This window comes from Mus musculus, chromosome 10 (assembly GCF_000001635.26).
Source record: "Mus musculus strain C57BL/6J chromosome 10, GRCm38.p6 C57BL/6J".
Classification (NCBI taxonomy): Eukaryota; Metazoa; Chordata; class Mammalia; order Rodentia; family Muridae; genus Mus; species Mus musculus.
This window is the reverse complement of record NC_000076.6, coordinates 98,829,566-98,848,775: the sequence shown is the minus strand read 5'-3', so window position 1 is coordinate 98,848,775 and position 19,210 is coordinate 98,829,566. Positions and strand designations below refer to the sequence as shown.

The following is a 19,210-nucleotide window of genomic DNA, read 5'->3' as shown; positions in this document are numbered from 1 at the left end:
GGGGATGTGATACAGATGTCCCAATTGTGATTGAGCCCTCCCTTCTCAAGTACCTATCTATGCACTTGAATCAATTGTGGGTTTTTATGTTAACCACCTTCTTTTTTTTTTTTTTTTGTTAACCACCTTCTACTGCACAAAGAAATTTCCCTGATGAGTTCTGAGAGTGCTAGGAATCTATGGGTGGAAATATATTAATTCGGAGGGTAATTTGATACTGTGATGATTTAACAAAATAATAGTGGTAGGTTCACTCTCAGTGCCTACAAGCTTTTCAACTATGGGTTTTTAGCTAGATTCACAGTGCCAGGTATGTGTGATTTCCTGTACATCCAACCAGAAAGCAGTTGGCTCGCCCCACTTGTCCTTTCTTGCACTCCTGAGCATATTTTGTGATGCAAGTCATTGTTAGAGCTGAGAGCTGGGTAAGCCCGTTGATGACTCCTCTGCCCACCAGCAATCCTCTAACACATTCCCGTACTATGAGAGATAGCTGGCAGGGAGGAAGCTTCCTGGTCAGTACTGATTTGGTTTTTCCATATCCTGTGATGAGTATGTTGTGTTGTCAGCAATAGCGTTCTACCATCTAGCTTTGGTAGGCAAGCAAGGGCAATGATGGTAACCTGTATGGTTTTGGAGGTTTTCATAACTTCTCTGATCAACCACTTGAGGGGACAGATGCCACACTTGGTACTGGGTTAGGCGGCATGGGTTTACATGCAGGTAGGGACTAGGGGCAAGTAAGCAAGAGGATAATTCTGGATGGTTATTTTCAACAAAACAAAATTCACTAGAAGAACACTGACCTGGGATTAGAATAAAATGATTTTGAGACTTAAGCTCATTCTCTGTTGTTTATTTAATGTTCATCATAATTCTTTATCTTTTTGATTTTTATTGTTTATGTATATAAAATGTGGTAACTGATCAAGGATAAATGCCCACATGCCCATCCCATGTTGTTTATGCATTTTTCTTTGGAACTTGAGAATGTATAATGTTACTTGATAAAAGGAATCTTCGGATATACTATATAATTTGCAAACTTCTATGGGAAGATTGTTCTGGATTATTTAACTAGCCTTAATCTCTACTTGTGTAGTCTCTCAAAAGGGGACCTCTTCCTGATCAATATCAACCTTCATTGGCAACTTGACTGGTATACAATATCATCTGTGTCAGTAGAGACAGAAAGCATAATTATGCAATTTTACATATGGGCACTGTCTTAGTCTTAGTGGCTTTTCTACTTCTGTGAAGAGACAGCATGGCCAAAGTAACTTATAAAAGAAAACATTTAATTTGGGGGATCACAGACCCAGAGAGGTAGAGACTGTGACCATCACAGCAGGGAGCATGCGTGGTAGCAGGCATGGTGTTGGAATAGTAGCTAAGAGCTTACATCTGATCCATAAGCCTAACGCAAAGAGAGAGAAGTGGGTAGGGAGAGAGAGGGAGAGGCAGAGAAGTAGGAGAGGGAGAAAGGAACATTGAGAATATTATGGGCTTTTGAAATCTCAAAACTCACCCCCAGTGACACACTTCCTCCAACAAGCCCATACCTCCATACTCTTCCCAAATAGTTACACCAATTGGGGACCAAACATTCAAATATATGAGCCTCTGGAGGCCGTTCTCATTCAAACCACCACAGACATGTCAAGAATTTTGATGCTGTTGGATTTCTATAATATTCATAAAATCTCTCTCACACATAAACATATCACATATATGTGTGTATGGTATATATATATATATATGTGTATTCTATTCGTGTGTATGTGGGTACATGTGTGCACAGGTACGTGTAAAGGCTTGAGGTTGACATGGGGCCTGAGGTTGACATGGGGTACCTTCCTCTCCTTGTAGACTGAGGCAGCCCCACTTGAAGAACTCAGAGCTTGTAGCCAGCTTGCTGGGGAAATTCCTTGTCGTTTATGTGCTGGGATAACAGATGAGTAGTTCCCCTGACATTCACACATTATTAGAAGGAGATTTATTAGATTGGCTTACAGGATGTGGTCTGTATAGTCCAACAATGACTGATTCACACTGAAGAAACTGAGAAAAATTTATATTTCTAAGGACTTTATCTTGAGGAAAACTAGTCAGCATGGGAAAGTTGTGTAGCTCCAGTAACAAAACACTTGGAGAAAGTTTTCATGCATATGTTTTATTTGCTCTTTTATTCTTGAATGCTACAGAAGAAAATTAAAATAGAAACTATCAGAAAAAGAGATACAGTGCTTAAAGTGATTATATATGAATGATGTTCATGAATTGTACAGTTTACTTTATGATCTTGGCTTGGAAGATGTGCCCTGGTGAACTGTGAGCAGTGATCAGACAAGGTCTCAGTGAGCTATCTTCTACTGTGTGTACATTTTGTGTGATAAAAGAAACTAAAGAAGCGTGCTTGGTTTAAAAACAAAGCTTAAAGCACATCATGCTGGCTTGAAATTCTGACCATAGCTCCATAGATTAAAAAAAAAATAACAATCCTTTGAAAATTAATCGAAGACATCCAGCTTCGGGCTTGGAGGTATGTTTCCACTGCCACGGCCTTCAGTGCTGTTCTTACATGTAGTCAGAATCATTCTTGTTTTGGGCAGAGAAAGTGCTAGCTGTAGCCCCCAAGTAAAAACACAGGCAAATGTGGAGTATCACAATATGTAATGGTCTTGAAGTTACTTCCTACAGTTGAAGCATGCTGTCAGTAAGGTGCATGATCTAAAATGTCTAGTACTCTTGTTGAATGACTGGAATCTCATTCCTCAATTTATTTTTAAATAGAATGTGTATTATGGCTTAGGTCTTACATAGCCTGTTGAAGCCCGTGTGCTAAAGGTATGGTTTCCATGGTGCTATAGAAAGGCAATGAAGCCTTTAGGAGGTGGATCCTACAGAAGGAAGGTGGACAATTAAGGGTGTACCATTAAAGGAAATGTAGGGTGCTTGGCCCCGTATTGCTTCTCTTGTTGCTCCCTGGCTGTCATAAGGATGACAGTTTCCCCTGTCACACGCTTCTCTATGACATACTGCGTCATTGTCGATCCCAAACTTCTGAACCCATGACCCAAGACCAAACATTCATCCCTTGAGTTGACGTATGTCAGTATTTTGTTATAGTTTGAGGATGTTGTCACCTTGGAAGAAGGAAAATGTCTTGGTTGGACGAAGTTAAGGAAAACACTTCTTTCCTCCTTATGACCTTAGTTCCAGGTCTGGCCTTAGCCAAAGCTGTTGCAGCAGGCAGATTTTCTTTTCTTCTGGGAATTTGTACTTCCTTTTTTTTCCCCCCAAAATCTTTCATTTCCAGGGACATAAGTATTCTTGTTGAGCATGCTTTTTTTTTTTTTTCCTCAGTGACAGCCTTTTGTAGGGAACTTGGTAAGCACAATAATTTCAAAGGAAACTATTTCAAATTGTAAACAGAATTTATAGAGGAAGAGATCCAGAAGGCATCAACTATTGACCATTATTTAAAAAAAAATTAATTGTAATGTCCTTTCCTTCTTGGCCTACATGCTAAGTTTCTTGAAACTAGTTAGCCATTTCAGTTATAACCAAGATTTTCTAGATGGTGCATAATAAAAACAGATAAGGATATTTTGCTCACTGAGCATTTATAACCTCATTTACAATCAGTCCCATGATACATTATTATAAGAAATATGGGAGAAATGCAGCCTCAAGGCCCTTAGGCTACTATTTACTGTAAAGTATATATTATACCTACCTGTCACTCTGACACTGATTATAAGGCGGAGGCTGTTGTTTAGTACAGGATCCATGCTCATGGAATATGTACACATTAAGCTACTCAGCTCTACCCTAGAATAAGCCATTTGGGAGGTCCAAGGAAGATGCTAATTTCTCATATCAAGAGTTATTCGTAACTAACAGAGGCCTGGTATATACAACTTCATTTTAATTCTTTGTGCTGGATAAAAGAGAATTTCACACAAGGACAGAAGATTTTGAATGCTCTCTTATTCTTCTCTGTCCCAGATACTCTGGTTCTCACAGACCTGAGTTACTTTTGTATTCTAAAGGTCTTCTTCATGCTTTGAAAGATCTCTGACTATACATTAGGGACGCTGGCAAAGAAGGCCCAACTTGCCAGAAGTGTTCTTTCTTCTCATGTTGAGTGGATCCAAAAGTGCCCAATGTTTCCTAAAAGGAAGGACTGCATTTTCATTATTACTGATGAAGTAGAAATTTAGCATATTGTTTAAGAGCCACTTATATTTAATTGACTGAGTCCCCCTGAAGTCAATGCAATAAAATACAATAAACAAGTTAGGGAGCTCATATAGGCTTTTGGATCCTTCACAAGGAGTACATTGAAAATAGTACCCAAGCACATTACTGATTCTCAGTAGGTCTTTTCAGAATGATTACTTCTGTACTATCTGGTGTCTAACTCGTAAGTGCTATGGTCACTAAGGACCCTTCTTATGATGGCCTTTTACCTACTAATACCATCTTTGTGTTCTTGTTACCATCAGAGGAAGAATCCAGAGATAAGGCAAAATAAGGAACTAGGAGAGAGCTTTCACTACCAAGCAAAACATCAACACTTGAGTGAAGAGGGCCAGTGTTTCCAAATGAGTCTTGTGAGACTGGGATGGCACATGTTATAATCAGTGTCCGTAATGGAGGAGGAGCTCATGAGCTAAGCTCTAGGAGACAGTGAAGGGTTTCTGAAATAGAATAGGAGTTTCCTACAGAAGAGAGTTTTTCTCTTCACTTTTGTCTTCATGTAAGGTTTTTGGTATGTCATGACATCAGATGCACATGGGAGCAGAACATTCTGCAAGGCTAATTAATGACCTGGCGAAGGCATTATAATGAAGCAAAATACGGCAGTCATCACTCTTGGTCAAGTTGGTCACAACCAGTTCCAATTGAGTCTTGATTTTCACGAGTAGAACAGATGCCTGGCATTGTACTATAACCCAGCTCTCCTGCTGCACCAACATTTCACTGTCATGTATGTGCCTGCCTCTTTTATGATGTTATCTGGCCTGTCTCGAAATGAACATTGGGACATGATGTTCCCCTAACATACCGACCTTATGGGGATGTTCTCAGTTTACCCTATTAAAGTCTTTGAATCAGAAGAAGATTCTGGGTCAAGTTCTACATTCAGCTGTCACATCTCTTCAGCTTTTCCCTGTGTTTTTGTCTCCAGTGACCTTGACATTTTTTTTTAAGTGACCAGGACAACTATTCTATAGACCATTCCTACATCTGAGTTTATGTGGTGATTCTTCTTAGAATGTTTTTGCCTAGGTATCAGCAGTCTTTCTGTCAGGAGCGATTAGCAGGTGGTGTGTTATTTTCAATGTATCAGAGGCATATGATGTCCCTTTGCACCACCACTGGTATTGTTTCCTTGATCACTTGTTCCAAATGTCCACTCATTTCTAAGTGGTCAAGTTACTGTTTCTCTATCAAAATTAGGATTCCATGAGGAGGCATCCATGATTTTTCATCAGTACCACATGAGAGCCTCTGTTTTCAATATCTATCTCCAGCCTCACAATATCCTCTTCCTCACCTGTCTGCATTCTACTTGGGACTTTTGTAGTAGAGTTAGCCAATGGGAAAACCGAGAAAGGTAGAATGAGGTCCAGGGATATATTACTTTAGTCTCCTCTCTATAGTCTCTACCCCTATGACATGTTTCATTGTCAGTAGAAGGTCAGGTAGTTCATCTCTCAGGTTGAAGCTCAAGATGCTGTAATGGCCCACTCTTCTGTGTTGCTTTAAGCCTAGGTGTGAAGAATGCACGCCTTGTGATTTATTTACATTTCCCCTTTATGAACTGCCCACACACCTCCCACTTCTAATGTGTCATCTCTTCCCTGCCCTGATATGTACAGTATAAGCTCCTATTGCATCATTAGCTTCTTCTTTCCTATATCTTCAACTGCACATAGTGCTTGCTGGACTTCCAGTCTCCTTAACAACTTGCCTTTTATTTCAATCCTGACCTTCTGTGCCAAAAAAGCATCAGGGAATTGGATCTACCTGTTCTGCTCTGTAGCCAGCTCCCTAACATGTCTGGGGGCTTTGCCTTACTCTCACATCCCTGGAGTAATTTGTACCCAAAGATTGCTGCCTCGTGTTCTTTTAGCCATGATCTAAATCCCAAGTAGTATTTACTTTCCTGACAGAGACTCTAATATCACGCTTCTCTCCTCTTTGTACTGACCCAAGTGTAACTGTTACCAGAATAAGACCAGGCTGCCCACTTTTCAAAGGCCAGTGCTTGCAAAATGAGACTTGTAGCAGACTACTCAAAGGTTAGCCCTGAAGAAGATAGAAGGGTGATTTCTTCAGTCTCTGTGGAAACAGGGAATCAGGAGGCACACAGTTGTTTTATAGATGAGGGGAATGAGAGCTGGGCAGGAAAGCTATGCTATGTGTTTAGTGGGGTCACCTTCATTAGATTGTGTGTCTCCTTCTTTCTTCTCTGGATAGATCATTGAAGTGGACTTTGAACTCTGGGGACTAATTCCAGTTAAAATTCATGGCTGTTCACAGGCTTTGTGCTGTTTCCCATGGGACAAAACTCAGGGAAGAACGTTGTAGAGGTCACATGGCCAAGGTGCATCTAAAGAAGAAAGAAAGATTTGAGCAGTTAACATCTCAACCCTTGAGGGGGAGCTTCTAAACACTCTTAGAATGAATATATCATCTTCCACGGAAGCGTTGCAAACAGTTCAGGAAGTGGTAGAAGGGAGGGGACATTAACTGGTTAGGAAGGGGAGTTGAAAGTAGGTGTAGCTAGGACTGCCCAGTTCCAAGGTTCTGTAAGTTTGTTGTAGGTTCTCAAGCCCCATGAGGGATGGCAGAGTGCAGACCATACTGCCAGGCCCCTTAACAAGCTCTGAGAGAGCACAGCTGGAGTGGGGCCACTCCCTACCCACATCAGGCTTGGGCCTATTCAACCCTATAGAGACAAAGGTCCTAAAACACTATTGAGCCATTTAGGCTTCTGGGGTCCTCCATCCTCAGCCTCCACCCTCCATCCCCCTCAGTTAGAGAGTTAGCTTTTCAGAGACCATGTGACTGGCAGTCTGCTAATCTGACTGATACACTTGGAAAGTCCCTGCCTCCTCCCAAAAGCTTAGCTATTTGAATTGGTGCATCCCTAGGGTATGCCTGTCTTCTGTCAGGCCTGCATATGCAAATTAGGCATATTTAAAATTAGGCATATTTTCTCTCTTGTTCTTTTTCCTCCCCTCTCCCCCTTGACTCGAGCCCTATAAACGAGCCTGCCATTCCGACAAAGCTGTCTGTTGACAAAGTGTACTGCCTCTGCTGTACTCACCACTATCCAGAGAGACTCTGCTCCCAGGATAGTCTGCACCTTGAGACCACAGGTGCACAACAGCTCACGGGGGAGTCAGGGAACCCAGAGTCTGTCTGCTTGCTTCCAACTGGGTTTGACCATCAGGACCTCTTGCTGGAGACTCCAGGAAGAGACTGAGCGAAAGACTGATAGACGAGGCTATAACTACTCTATTTTTTCCCCCTTTTGGAGCTACCTTGCCTCCTCACGCCAGAGGTCAGAGTTTTTCTCTAGGTGGTCCTCAGCTTCCAGATTCCAGGCATTCGTTTTCATCTTCTCACCATCTGGCCTAAACGTTATTGGACTTGTTTTGGCCTCTTCCTGCAGTATGCCAATCAATGAAATGATGGATTTTACTAAAGGGAGACCATCTAATGAAGTGGCCGTCTGTGATGATCGGAGAACAAGCCTCGGTACCACTTTCCTAAGGATAGCACTTACGGATAATTATGAGGTGAAGAAGCAGGATGGTCTGAGGCACGGGGAAAGGTGATTGGGAGGCAAGGAAAGTAAGGTAATTTACGGTCTGCAGACGCATAATCAGACTTCATGGCTCCTCAAAGGACGCTTGCTCAGATAATGGCAGCCTAATGTTTTCTGAAGGTGGAAATTTAGCCCAGGGACATAAAAAGGTCACCACTAGCCACTTGTGCTGGCCCAGATGAATGGCTAATGGTTTGAACCAGTTTGAGCTGCTTCAAAGTTACTGAAAAAACAACGTAATTGTTACCATTGTGAAACATTGTCAGAACTGTTATCTATAGTGAAGTTAATGGGCGTATATGGGAGTGTCCCGCTTCTCTCTTGAACTCTAAACTCAGTGATGAAAGCGAATAATCAAAACCTACCGAAGCTGGAAACTTTACTCCGGCTCTCCCTTGACTTCCAAAGGATGACGACAGCCTGGGTGGGTACCAGATTACCGCATTCTGCTTTGAAGTTTAATTCCATACCTTGTAAAGTCCTGTGTCCCTTTTGTCAAACCTTCTTGAATTACTCCAACCTGGGTGTGACAGGCTGCCTTCTGGGACCCAGCCTGATACAGTTTTTACGGACTGCCTTTTCTGTGTTGGGGGTTTTCATTTTGCTAGATTCTGTGGGTCTGAGACTTACAGACCGCAGATACCTCCTGTGATCCAATTTGAGATTATCGTACTCTGCGGAACCGGCTACTCGACGGTAGACTACCTTCTTGGGCACCTGCCCTGTAGCTGGATCAGTTTCTCCCAGTGTTGTTCCTGCCCAGTCCTGGCTCCAGTCCCCTTGTTGCTTACTTTCACCGTTAGAGTATCAGCATGCCTTCCAGCAGAAGCAGCACTTGCTCAGGGAGAACCCGACTCTCGTTGAAAGCTACACGAGACAAACTTTAATTTGGACCTATCCCTTGTGAGATGAAGAAGGACCACAGAACCATTTAATCTTGTTGTAGTATGGATGCAGAAATGTATCTGTTTTGACATACAGACCACCAGGTCTTTCTTTTCAGTGTCTACCAACCATGTGTCAATTTAAATTTACATTTTTTCATACTGAAAAATAAGTATAAATAAGTTTCAATCTGATTTTACTGGCTTTCCAGATAAGCCTGTAAGTCCCTCCATAGATGGAGTGTGTTAAAAACCAAACTAGTAGAAGCCTGGACACATTTTTAAAAAATATTTCTAGCTTATTGTTGTGTTTTAGATAATGGAAGTTTTATATAACCCAGAAATGTCTCTTTGTGAATATCTTCAATTGTACCACGTACAAAGGCGAATTCACAGCAAAGTTTCCTAAATTGAAATAAATTACTTACATTTGGAGTTTTCTATTACATGCTTTTTTTTTTCTTTTTGCTCTGTTTTTTTTCTTACAGTTGGTACTATTAAACAATTTTTAAATTTATTTTATGAATATGAGTACACTGTAGCTGTTTTCAGACACACCAGAAGGGGGTGTCAGATCTCATTACGGATGGTTGTGAGCCACCATGTGGCTGCTGGGATTTAATGGGATTTGAACCCAGGACCTTCGGAAGAGCAGTCAGTGGTCTTAACTACTGAGCCATCTCTTCAGCCCCTGCAGTTTTCTAATACTGTTTGTTACGTTAGAAATAGATTTACTCTGCTTAGAAATAAGTTTGAACTGTGCTTGGGGGTGGACTATTATTGGCTCTGATGTTTTAGAATTGCTATTTACACTCCCTTTTGAGTGGGGAAGTTCAGGACTTAGACTTTGCTACTGTTTATCTCATGTTAAATGACTGATGATCTTGGTCCAGTTCCTAGTGTGGCCTGAGTGCTTATTTCTGTTGAGGTTGGCGTTAATAGATCTTCCCAGCACAGATGCCAAAGAATGACCTGGAATAGACTTTGAATTAATTTTCAACTTTGAAGATATTCCTTCTAGGTCAAAATTGAGGCCAACTAGTAGCACCAAAGAGTAGAGCAGAATTGTCAATGACTGCCTTTCCCCTCTCCCGTGAGTCGAATATTTATCATTGTGTGTGAAATGCATTCATTAGTAAGAAAACTAGTGACATAGGATCCCTCATGACAATATTCTAAAGTTTAAAGCATCTGTTTTAAAACAGGCATGGGATAATTTTTAACAATTTTATGAACGGGTTCCTGATTACATACAGAACTTCTGTGTTACTTGGCTGATACTTTTGTCCAGGGTCATCTAATTGAGTACTTTTTTCTTTTTCCCCAAGCTGGGCAATCACTGAAGAATAAGTAAAATCAAGAGAAATCATTAAGGAGACGAAGAGCTAAAAATAAAGTGATAAAATTAGTTTTTTTGTATGCTCAATTACATGACATGAGGTATACTGATTTCATCCCAGTCAGTTCAAGAGCTTTTTTTTTTCCTTCCTTTTGTTATCTGAAATAAAATCAAAGGATGCCAGCACTTGTAGAGGTGCTAAAAATGATTGTTTCAACTCTGAATTTCACATTGAGTAGGAAAATTCTTGGGCAAGCCAGAGCTACACTAGGACTCTGCTAACAATATAATACAGTAGTAATTATGGATGTAATGGCTGAGAGAAAGTAATATAATAATTCTGCTTTCATCTATATGCATATATTTTGAGTCGCTGCGAGAGGCAGTCACAGACTTAGTTAGTTGTTATTTTATAAAGCAAAGGTTGCAATAGTAGAATAAAGGATAACTGAACAGAAGGCAGAAGGGTACAAGAAGTAAAATATGTTCGAGATAAAATTTCCTCCTCCTCCTCATTGCTTTTGTTACAATTTCTGCTTCTCTATTATTTGCTTCTTGTAGATTTGTTCTAATTTATTGCTAGCCTTTGATCTGGAAATCTTTGCTATTTAACTGTCGAGCTACACACTATAGAAGGCGAGTGGAAAAATACAAAGGAGCCTTGTGCTAAGTGAGATTTGGACTCCCCCAGACATCTTTATCTAGAGGTGCAAACCAAGCTGTTAATGGAAACACCGAAAGTTCTGTGCCCATATCTTAGCTTCCAGATATAACGTGGCCGCAACGTGGCAGGGGCAGGGAAAAGTATCAGGTCATTCATAGAAACCTGTCTTGCTGCTTTGACGCCTGGGATTTAAAAAGCTGAAATTTTAACTCTTGATGATGAGATTGCTATCGTGACACGTTCTCCAGCAGGTTCCTCTCTTCAGAATCCCTTTGCATAAATCATGCCTTAGAAGGGCTGTCCTCCCTTGTCCACTTAAAGGGGAAAACATTCAGTGTGACTCTGGGGAACCATTTCTGTCTTTATTGAATACCCCAGGGGACAGTTGAGAGTATGTTCATTTAAAGCATGGGTCCGAGATGGGTGCTTTCAACGACTGAACTCAAAGACCTCACTGAGGCTTTACCTTCGTGTCCTTAAAGCTTCATAGATTATTTGAAGGTTGGCATCAATTTAAATATACCACAAGACCCGGGGCTGAGGACCTCTAACAGTCTTACCCCACGTAAAGTGTCAGTACCCCAGGTGTTCAGATCCCGTCTCATTTTTCTTACTGATCAGCTTCTCAGACTTTCCACATGTGCCAGTTGACAATGTAACATTGAGGTCAGAGGAAAACTGGTCCAGTTCTGAAGCAGAGTATCATTAGCATGCTGCTGAGACCATCCTGAGGCTCCAACTGACCGAGCTCAGCTCTAGAAGGCATTGAATAATTTTCAGGCCTAAGGACAGGGTGCATGCTTTGTGGCTTTGAACTTGATGCTTTCATGTCACATTTAGCTTTGGGGTATATCTCAACTGCCATGACTAATTAATTGCCTTAGTTTCTGAAAATGTGGGTTTAAATCAGGAGACTATCAACTACCACTTAAGAAAAAAAGTGTATTACTAATGTTTTTGCATCTCCAAAATGCTCTCATATGCACCTCCTAATTCTCTTGACAGCCCAGCAGGGCAAGCCAGAAGATATTTTTATTCTATTTTACAGATGAAAAAACTGAGAGTTGAAAAAGGCTGAAAGTTTTTCTCAGGGATGCTGCAGAACTGATGTCTGATCTTCTGGCTCCTGGACCAGTGCCCTTTCTATTGTGCAGCCCTAGTTGTCAGCAAGAGAAAGACCAGGTCAGCCAAGCACACATACACCTAGGTTATCCAAAGCAAGGCATTAATGATGGATCCATGCTATACATATTTTTTCCTTTGTAATTCTACAATGATTGGCTTAATTATTTTATTTGGTGGTTACTTAATTAAAGAATAGGTAATAATTAATTCATAAATTTTTGGAATATGTGGATAAAATTACATTCAGTATTATGTTGATGTTCAGTGTCATTTTTTGAGATATCTTTGTTACAATTGTCAGAAGGTTGTTGTTTCAGTTGCTTTTAGATAAATAACATAGGGAATTTTTGCTGTGTTTCCTGAATAGCTAAGTAAATATATATACACACACACATATAGATATACTCAATAAGCTATGGATTAGATACTATATTTATTTAAAAGAGTCTGTGTACTGATCAGAAAGCTATTTCATTTGCTAGAGATAAAGAAAATGGAAGCATGAACAGATGTAGGATGAATAGATATTTGAAATTAAGAGCTGTGTCGACTACTGATTTTACAATTAGATGGTCTGTTATATGAAGACATTAAATTCATAATCAAAGGTATCTGAGACACATCCCAGTTCTTATCCTGTACCTAGGTGCTTTTACTCTTTGAACATCTGTGCTGTTTCACATCTAGGACAGCATTTGTATTATTTATACCTTCTCAGACCACCAGATGCTCTACAACGTCCATATGTAAAATATCCAATAGTCTAAAGCGTGTCCCATTGCTTTCTCTGAAGAAAACACTAATTTCAAAAATCAGATAGCTCAGGTGTAGAGATGGATAAATAAACATAGACCTCTCTTGAGTGTCTGTGCTTCCTTGATATACTCACCACCCAAGTAATCAATATATGGACATATAAATAGAAGAAGTATAGAAGACATTATGGTGCCTAGTCATACTTCTTTTTACTGGCTATGAGTTTTGGGAGTTCTTTACATTTTAATTATATTATATTATACTATTTATTTATTTATTTATTTATTTATGTGTTTGCATATGTGCCAGTGCACACGTGTATGCAATGCTACCTTAAATTTAGCAGAAGAAAACTTAGAAAAGTTTATGCAGTGCCTACTTAGTGTCCATTCCACAATAAAGTCAGATAGTAGAGTAGATTAAGCCTGATTCTAAGGCATTTTTTTCATACAGCTTTTAAATCTATCCTTCCACTGTAGCAAAGGAAGATGTGTAATTAGCTCTTCAGGCAGACACCCTGCATGTTAAGATATGATAGTATTAATACCATAGTTCAGGGTTATTATCCATTAAGCAGATTTTTCTAGGAGGCCCCAAGGACTTAACTGTCAGGTCAAACACTGACAGATCACAAAAGGGAAAGGTTGACCATTTCTCATGGGCACGACGCTGTCAGAAGTATAAGGACTGTCATACTGCGGTAATGAAAAACTCTGATCCGTAGCGTTCTGGAATTGAGGTGAAAGTCATTGGACTGCCAGGGCCAGGAAGCAGGAGTGGGTGGGTTGGTTAGCAGGGGGAGGGGGTAAGGGATAGTGGGTTTTTGGAGGGGAAACTAAGAAAGGGCATAACAGTTGAAATGTAAATAAATAAAATATCTAATAAATTAAAAAAAAAAAGAAAGTCATTGTTTTTGAGATGGAGATGGAATTAGACATACGCAGTAGGTTTGAATCCAAGTTTCACAGCAGTACAAAAACCCAGACACACTTGTGTTCTTGGCCATGCCACAGGGGGTCCAAGAAACATGTGCTCTTGTGACTTAATTTAGAAATAGTAAACATCAAGAATGCCAATGAATTGGGTAGGTGGCACCTGCAGTGTGACAGCAATCCAAAGCGTCCTCCCATTTATTTGCTTACTCATCCATGAAGGTTTTGTAGCTGCAGATCATGGGACTCTTGAATCACTTTAAAAGAACATGGAAACTATGGTCCAGAATGAGATTATATTATCCACAAGGCACTTACTGAACCGTGGAATTCAAGTGAATCCCTAAACTATTATAACAGCTTTCTTTTCTTTTCCCTTTCCTTTCCTTTCCTTTCCTTTCCTTTCCTTTCCTTTCCTTTCCTTTCCTTTCCTTTCCTTTCCTTTCCTTTCCTTTCCTTTCCTTTCCTTTCCTTTCCTTTCCTTTTCTTTTCTTTTCTTTTCTTTTTCCTTCAATGCTAAAGCAAGAGCAGTTTTATTGTTCCAGCATGCTGGGGTCACCCTGCACACGAAGGAGCGAGAAAACACAACCATGCGCAGCCCATTTGGTGAGTTTTTAGACAGTTTTCAGAGCAGCAGCCATTAGGCACAATCTATAGCAGTTTTCTTAAACAACGAATTATAAAACTCTACTACTAAAACCTTTCTAGGCATCCGATTCTATCCAGTTATTGGTTATCGGGATAGCTCATTTTAAAAGTTAGCGATTGTGCCTAGGCACTCAAAACTCTATTACAGATTTTGAGGTGTTTTGGTGTCATGGAATCTGAATTATCAAAAATTTTCATATTGGTTTCAGAAGTAGTAGAAAATTTTAAGAGTGAGTGGTTAGATGAACAAAAGTAACCAAAAGAAAGAGTGAAGTTCAGTGTGTGCCATGCTTAGCGCTGGGTTATTGTATAAGACCAAAGCTCTAGTCAGAAAACAGAATAGGAGGGTTGACTCCACAGTTTAAAAAAATTTTTTTTTTAGAATCTCATATATGAATCCTGTATTTCAATCATTTACCTCATCTTTCTTCCCCATTTCTCCTTATGGATCCACCTTCCATTCGTTTCCAGGTTCTTGCTGATACTTCCATATCTTCTTGATGTATACATATATTCGTATTGAAAGACCCCCGAAGGGAGACCCTCACTCAAGCCTCGGGACAGCCGCGGACCCAAGAAGACACTGAGACCGAACTCAAAATGTTGAGGGCAAGATTTAATAAAGCAACAGCAAGAAAGCACATAGACCAGAGCTCTGGGGTCGAAACTCATGCACCTAGTATGGTGTAGAGGAGAATCGACGACGAGCCAAATTTTTCACAGGCTTATATAGGAAAAACTCAAGGGGGGAGAGCGGGGCAGGGAAAGTACAAGTAAAGCAACAGCAAGAAAGCACATAGACCAGAGCTCTGGGGTGAAGAAGAGTTCAGTAATTTTTTATTCTTCAGTATCTATCTATATCTATGTCTATACCTATATCTATCCTGTCTCTTTAGAGACATGTTAGATTTTGTTAAAAGCTTTCTTATGCATTTATTGAAATGATACTGTGATTTTTGTTTTTCAGCCCATTTATATGATTTATTACATTCATTGACTTATGTATGTTGAACCATGAATAAAGCCAACTTGATCATGGAAGAGGATATTTTTTGATAGATGCCTGGGTTTCTTCAGTGTCTGTTGTAATAGTTCCCTGTTATTCCTGTTAATCTGGATAGTCCTTTTTTTTGGATAGTTGGGCCAAGGATCTGTTGATTTTATTTATATTCTATTTTTGGTTGTGAGCCTAGCCTTTAATGGCTGAACCATCTCCTCAGCCATTGTTTATCTTCTCAAAGAACCAGCTCTTAGATTCATTCTGCCAAGCATCCGAAAGTTACTTTTGCTTTGTTGGGCAGGCAAATTCAAGAGACTCCTAAAACAAAGTCAGCTATTACCTTTGCCCTTGGTTGCTTCCTTGGTTGAAAGTAAATCCGCAGGGCTGAAGCTACAACCTACTTTGGTCCGAAGACTCAGATAATTTGGGCTGAGTCTGACCTAAACCTCCATCTCTGAGGATTTAGTTTAATTGAACTGGAAGAAGGTGTTTTATAAGCTGCTAAGGGAGGAAAGCAATCAATAGTCCTATTCAACTCTGGTATCTGCAACAATGACCAGAACTGCAGGTTGTTCCTAAAGGGACAGTGGTAGCACTTCTTGTGTGGTAGCTGACAGTTACCTAAGTAGACTTGGGGCCCAAGTAACAGAAGGGGTATCATGACTGATACAGGGAACCTAGCTAATACTACCTATGGCTGGAAAAAAAAATCTATGATTTTTTTTTAATTAGGTATTTTCCTCGTTTACATTTTCAATGCTATCCCAAAAGTCCCCCATACCCACCCCCCCATCCCCTACCCACCCACTCCCCCTTTTTGGCCCTGGCGTTCCCCTTTACTGGGGCATATAAAGTTTGCAAGTCCAATGGGCCTCTCTTTGCAGTGATGGCCGACTAGGCCATCTTTTGATACATATGCAGCTAGAGACAAGAGCTCCGGGGTACTGGTTAGTTCATATTGTTGTTCCACCTATAGGGTTGCAGTTCCCTTTAGCTCCTTGGGTAATTTCACTAGCTCCTCCATTGGGGGCCATGTGACCCATCCAATAGCTGACTGTGATCATCCACTTCTATGTTTACTAGGCCCCGGCATAGTCTCACAAGAGACAGCTATTAAAGAAGAACTTCCTATGGTCACTTTCTGAAACCAGTATAATTTATAAGTGTAGCTCTCCCCCCACATCACAGAAGCTTATTGCCACAGATAGTTGGAGAGAACGACTGCCTATGGAGTGTCTAGCCTCACTGGATACACCTCCAACACAACTCTATCCCTAAGGCTCCGAGAACATCAAAGATGAAGGATGGAGAGACCATAAAATCCAGAGACCCAGAAAGTCTGCTCTAAGATCGTGTGCCCTAGTTATAACTGGGAGACTAAACTCATGAAATCTCAACAATTCGGCTGTTCAAATAAGACATGAACCGTGACAACACCAGTTGACCCGCCAGTGGGGATGGGGAAATCTCACAGAGATAAAGACCTACAAGATTTTTGAGAGAGGGAGAAGTTGTCTTCCCCAGAGATGAGATCCTTAATTGATTATCCATTCTGAAGTGCCAGGCTTCAAATCATATACATACAAACATCACCAAATGGACTCAGCGGGTTGGGTTTATGTGGTTATTTCACACATATGAAACAATAATAGTTAAAGAGTAAGAGGCCATAAACTTGAGAGAGAGGGGAGATGAGGATGGAAGAAAGAGAGAAGGGGAAATTATGTAATTTTATTTTAATTAAATAAAACAAAAGCGAACAACCCCCAAAGCCAAGTATCCAGTCCCAGGGCAATACTCACTGGAGGCCCAACACTCCTATGGAATGCTAACTCTGTAAAAGCGCGTGCTTTGGGGTTGACTTGTTGGCCAGCAGTGCGGAAACAGAAGTGATTTATAGTATCAGGAAGTAGGAACATCAGACGACCGCTGAGGATAAGGGCTTACTCGCCTTGTGTTTCACTACAAAGTTTCTGCCTTCCATCTTCCCTCTAGATTCCTGTCAGGCCAGAGAGTGAATTGGTGTTTCCCAGAGGTTTTTGGTTTTTTTCCTCACTCTCTTTACTTCAAACACCTATTTATGACCAATACAATCTCGTTATGTTTCTCACAACTTAATATGATAAAGAAGAGATTTTTAAAGAGGAACAAAAATGTTTTTGTTCTTTTTAAAAATTTTTAATTTTTAATTTTTTTTACATCTCGCTTCTCTCCTCCCAGTCCCCCTTACCCCCACCACACCTCTGCCCACCCCACCCCTACTCCTTCTCCCCTTTTCTCCTGAAAAGGGCAGGCTGCAATGGATATTAACCAAAGATGTCATATCAAATTCAAATCAATTTTAGCACCTCCGTTCTTATTAAGGTTGGACCAAGCAAGTCAGTATGAGAAAAAGGGTCTCAAAAGCCAGCAAAAGAACCAGAGACAGCCCCGGCTCCCGCTGTTAGGAGTCCCATAATAAGACCAAGTTATACAACTGTAATTTATACACACAGGGCCTAGGTCAGACCCACATAGGCTCCTTGGTTGTTGGTTCAGTAAGAGGATCAAAAATTTGAGATCAGTATATCTTTAACAATTGCTATATAAACTTTAATTCCCTCCTTCCTCTTTCTCTTTCTTATTAACAGGACTTCATGTAGCCCAGGGTGGTCTGGAAGTTACTAACTGTGGATGACCTTTAACCTTTGACCTCTACCTCCCAAGTATGACAAGCCCTTTTACCTCATTTAGTTTTGTTTTTATATGTATTCTCTAATGTATATTTAAATGTATATTTTGGCTTTAAAAACATTTACATTTTCCTGAATTTTATTATATCAGAAAAAGCATAGCTTGGTGAGGCTTCAGTTAATCAGTATAGGGTTAAATAGATATTAAATACACAGTCAATTTAATTCTCTGTAAAGCATCAAGCTGTGACAGAAAGCTGCTTTTGTTCCTATACTTAGAATTCTTACAATTGCTCTAAAAAAGCTAGCTTATTTTTGTAATCTTTTTCTTTTGTTCCTAAATGGTTGGGTATCAGGATTCAAGTTGCTATTTCCAAGCAGCTATCCACAAATAACATACTGAGTGTGTAGAAAGTCTATACTGCTAACAAGTTCTAAGTCAAATTGGATAAAATGCTACTATAATTTTCAATTAAATACTAGTTTTTAAATGACTGGAAACATACTGATGAAATTGCTAAACGTTTTGATGAGATACATACAATTTATAAAACTAATGTGACTCATCATACAAAAAAATGTAGAATTATTTGAATTTTAAAAAGTTTAAAATATTTTCCGTGTGTGAGTGTATGTGTGTGTCTATGTGTGTGTGTCTGTGTGTGTGAATGTGTTGTGTCTGTGTGTGTGAATGTGTGTCTGTGTGAGTGTGTGTGTCTGTGTCTGTGTGTCTGTGTGTGTGAGTATGTGTGAGTGTGTGTGTCTGTGTGTGTGTGTCTGTGTGTGTCTGTGTGAGTGTGTGTCTGTGTATGTGTGTGTATGTGTGTGTGTCTGTGTGTGTGTCTGTGTGTGTGTGTGTCTGTGTGTGTGAGTATGTGTGAGTGTGTGTGTCTGTGTCTGTGTGTGTGTGTGTGTGTCTGTGTGTGTGCGTGTGTGCGTGTGAAGCTCAGTCGTTCCCATGCCACAATGCAGACATTGAGGTCAAAGGACAACTTTCAGGAGTTGGTTCTCTCCCTTCCACTGTGGTTTTCTGAACTCAAGCTCAAACCAGGCTTTGGTGGCAAAGGGCTTCCAGCTGCTGAGGCACCATCACAGCCCCATATAATTCATGTCAGATTGTGTGCTGTAGATGCTTGAAGATTATTTTTTAATTGGCAATTGACAAGAAGACATTGAATGACTCTCGTTGAAAGGAAGCTCAGGGAGTCGGTTTGAGGAAGGAGTGGAACCTGGAACATTGTTAGGGTCTTTATAGTCTAGTCGGAGAGGGTTAGCTGATAGTCTTCAGCACACATATATCAGCGTTTCTCTTATCTGTGATAACTCAGGTTAAGACTCATA

General features: G+C 40.3%; 1 long non-coding RNA gene across 1 annotated transcript in view; it reads left to right on the top strand.

The window, feature by feature from the left end:
• The window catches only part of Gm34346, a 49,205-nt gene extending 33,962 nt beyond the window's left edge, over nt 1–15,243 (top strand). The window contains exons 7-9 of the long non-coding RNA XR_871991.2: nt 11,785–11,918; nt 14,072–14,155; nt 14,669–15,243. This is a non-coding gene — a long non-coding RNA (predicted gene, 34346). The remainder of the gene's footprint in view (nt 1–11,784; nt 11,919–14,071; nt 14,156–14,668) is intronic.
• Nucleotides 15,244–19,210: the final 3,967 nt, after the last annotated feature.